The following is a 4,321-nucleotide window of genomic DNA, read 5'->3' as shown; positions in this document are numbered from 1 at the left end:
TTTGCTAGGATATGTATTTTACGAAACTATATACTCTCTCTGTACAATAATATTTATTGACTTACAGGGCACGGGTGGCCCAACCATCTAACTATCGCTTCGTTAGTTGCACTTGAGAGGCTGGAGACAGAAAGTTGGTTACCCGTTTTCCAGTAGCATGTTTCCAATTCGTTTAATGCGCCATAGTGCAGAGTTGCGTCCCTTAGTCGTGCCAGGATCCAATGATCGTGTTCGAATCCCAACTTCCCCGATTATCATGCTTGGTTTGTCAACACGACATCTGTGCTAAAACTCGTCTAAGACTAGGGCCCACTTGCACAAAACCATCTTAGCGCTACGGCTATCGTAATTCTATGTTTGGGAGTTAGAGCTACGATTGCTTTGCGCAAGTGTACCTTGGTCGAGTCTGGCTTTGTTCCAACAACAACCCCCAACATTATACACGTTTACTTGCAATATAATGAAGTAATTAACAGTACAGTAGGCCACACCGTGCCATACCTTGATCATCTGGTATGCGTTCCTCCTGTAAGTTGTCCTTATCCAAGTAGCTGCCGCATTAAAGGTCAGAATGATATATGGGTATCTGTGTTAATATCTCTGTTTATGCAAGACACGAGGCTAGAACATGAACATTCGCATGAGTGAAAATATCGTTATCTGAACTGAAAGGTGGGCGAACACAATTGTCTGGTTGCGTGTCTACTTTCCTTGCGTGTGGCCCAGTTATTTGACATTACCAGTTAGTGTGGTTTATGATGTATACAAACGGAATAAAGTAACCATGCTTCATAATAAGGTCAATAACTATAAGCAAACTACGTTTATAACAAACACGCTTATAACGAAATGACGGATATAACGAACTATTTCTTGGTCCTGTCCAGGTGCTGTATGTATGCCGTATATATGTTTATAACAAACTACAGTTATAACGAATTATAATTAGTGGTCCCTTTGAGTTCGTTATAACCGTATTTTACTGTATATATAACAAAAGTCAACAAACAATAACAAACACGCTTAAAACGAACTGACGGATATAACGAACTTATTTTGAGTCCTGACCATTTGTTGTATATATGCTGTATGTATGCTTATAACGAACTACGGTTATTACAAATTAAAGTTAGTTGTCCCCTCGAGTTTCGTTATAACCGTAGTCTACTGTATATTTATTCTGAAATTGAATAATGCAACTTTCAATTAGGAGATAAACCTACTGTGTTTTAAAATTTGATGTAGCCCCACTGTAGAATAGATACCTCTTTATTATAATTTTGAACCGAGCGCTTTAGAATGGATACCTCTTAATTATAAGTTTGAACCGAGCGCTTTGACTGCAACAACGCTTTGAAAACGGCGGTCTCTTGCAACGCATAATAACACAGGTGCACAGTGGCGCCCTCGACCTGTCAGGTTATTGTGTCATAAGGATGTATTGTGAAACATCCGTGTTACTTTAAGAATTAATAAAAACAAACGAGTTCTACTAAATAAGACATATTTCCATATCATAAATTAATGACGACCCAGTACAGTTACCAGAATAAAAAAATTAAAAATATTTTGAATAGACGACTGAAGCCAGTCTAGCGTTGGCCCTGTCTGTACTGTGCCATGTTTATCGGCTGTGAGTAACCTTGGTCTACCCATTGATAGATAACGCGTTATCTCTGCATGACACTGCTAAAAAAACTTACTTTCACCTTGATCTACATTGACTTGATTGCTTAAAAATATTGGACATTATGTCAAAGTCGATCAGGGAGTTTATTTACTACAAACAATTTAATTGTTTGTTGTTTAACGCCACACTCAGCAATAGTCTAGCTATATGACGCGGCCTGTAAATAATCGAGTTGGGACCAGACAATCCAGTGATTGGCATCATCAGCATCAGGCCGATTTGAACCTGGATATTTTGCCAAGTCCGTAACTAGTGTGGCAAACATACTCTGAATATTGATGAGTGAATTGGGTTTATCTTTGCTTTGAACAGTATTACCGTTATATCATGGCGTGCCAGCTTGATGTTGGAGGAAGGTCCGAAGTAGTGTCTTCTACATATTGGGGGAACCCATGCACACTGTTGTAGTGCAGACAAACAAATATAATCAGGGCGAACCGGGATAGAAACCTGAAATGATGGGTTTCTGGCATGACGAGGGAACGCAACTCTGCTCAGTGATTTCCTTTTGGTAACAGAAGGTAGTTACGTGTATTGAAGGAGGACTATGGCCCCCTTGTCTCGGGGTCCTTTCCGGTCTGGGTCATGCAGTCGTAATAAGTATGGTACATGTAAAATTCAAATTGGTTTTGCACACAAACGAAATGGAGTTTGGCTGACGTTTGGAGTCCAACTTCCTTGGACTGTGAAATGTCTGACCATACAACCTCCTTTAAATGTTCACGATAATCCACATTCCCGGTTGACGAGTACTGGTGGAAGTCTAGTTGATACTGAAGATAGTACTTTCCTAACAATACACTATCACCGCGAGATGACAAACAACAAATAAACGTTTTGGTTTTGAGTGAGTGAGTGAGTTGGGTTTAACGCCGCTTTTAACAGTATTCCAGTTAAATCACGACGTGTCAGCTTAATGTGTGAGGAAAGCCCGAAGTGATAATGGTCTCAAACATTTACCACTTTGGTGAAACCCACGAGCACGGGTATGGTGCTTACAAACCTAGAAACATTTTTGGGGCGAAGATAATTGGGTTTTGAGCCATGGTGTGTATACCTGCACGTAGATAGATAAGATTCAATTCACTGAATAAAAGAACAAAAGTGGCGTTCGTGACAAAGTCTACAGTGATTCATTCTGAGCTGAGATGTCTCACGAACCCTTCACAAAAGTCGGGGTCAAGGTGGAGATCCTTGAGGTACTCCAACATCTGTGAAGGAATAGTCTAGTTGAATGTGTTCTCCAGTTCTCCTTCGCCTGCGTCACTTTACGTGTCAACCAGTTTATGCCGTATATATTTTTATAACAAACTACACTTATAACGAATTAAAATTAGTGGTCCCTTTGAGTTCGTTATAACCGTAGTTTACTGTATATATGATACAAGACAACAAACAATGAAGATTCGTAAATATAAAAATACAATGTCAGATGTGACTCGCCGGTTGAAGGGTGATGCATGACCCAGCCCTGACAAAAACATTACACACCATGCCTACTATATAGTCCAGTCAGACAAGGGTAAGTGCATGTCAGACCTACATTTTGATCCTCCCCAAACAGGAAAAACCCATGTCAGGCCTACAATATGGTCCTCCCCAAACAGGGAAAACCCGCGTCAGGCCTACAATATGGTCCTCCCCAAACAGGGAAAGCCCATGTCAGGCCTACAATATTATCCTCCCCAAACAGGGAAAGCCCACGTCAGGCCTACAATATGGTCCTCCCCAAACAGGGAAAGCCCATGTCAGACCTACAATATGGTCCTCCCCAAACAGAGAAAGCCCATGTCAGGCCTACAATATGATCCTCCCCAAACAGAGAAAGCCCATGTCAGGCCTACAATATGGTCCTCCCCAAACAGGGAAAGCCCATGTCAGGCATACAATATGATCCTCCCCAAACAGGGAAAGCCCATGTCAGGCATACAATATGATCCTCCCCAAACAGGGAAAGCCCATGTCAGGCATACAATATGATCCTCCCCAAACAGGGAAAACCTATGTCAGGCCTATAATATGATCCTCTCCAAACAGGGAAAGCCCATGTCAGGTCTACAATATGATCCTCCCCAAACAGGGAAAGCCCACGTCAGGTCTACAATATGATCCTCCCCAAACAGGGAAAGCCCATGTCAGACCTACATTATGATCCTCCCCGAACACGGAAACCCATGTCAGGCCTACAATATGGTCCTCCCCAAACAGGGAAAACTCATGTCAGGCCTACAATATGGTCCTCCCCAAACAGGGAAAGCCCATGTCAGGCCTACAATATGATCCTCCCCGAACAGGGAAAACCCATGTCAGGCCTACAATATGGTCCTCCCCAAACAGGGAAAGCCCATGTCAGACCTACAATATGATCCTCCCCAAACAGGGAAACCCATGTCAGGCCTACAATATGGTCCTCCCCAAACAGGGAAAGCCCATGTCAGACCTACATTATGATCCTCCCCGAACAGGGAAAACCCATGTCAGGCCTACAATATGGTCCTCCCCAAACAGGGAAAGCCCATGTCAGACCTACATTATGATCCTCCCAAAACAGGGAAAGCCCACGTCAGGCCTACAATATGGTCTAGCCACACAGGGAAAGCCCATGTCAGGCCTACAATATGGTCCAGCCAG

The sequence above is a fragment of the Haliotis rufescens genome, unplaced genomic scaffold, assembly GCF_023055435.1.
Source record: "Haliotis rufescens isolate VD_foot unplaced genomic scaffold, xgHalRufe1.0.p SCAF_17, whole genome shotgun sequence".
In the NCBI taxonomy this organism is placed as follows: Eukaryota; Metazoa; Mollusca; class Gastropoda; order Lepetellida; family Haliotidae; genus Haliotis; species Haliotis rufescens.
The sequence above is the reverse complement of the archived record's forward strand: the minus strand, read 5'-3'. Positions refer to the sequence as shown.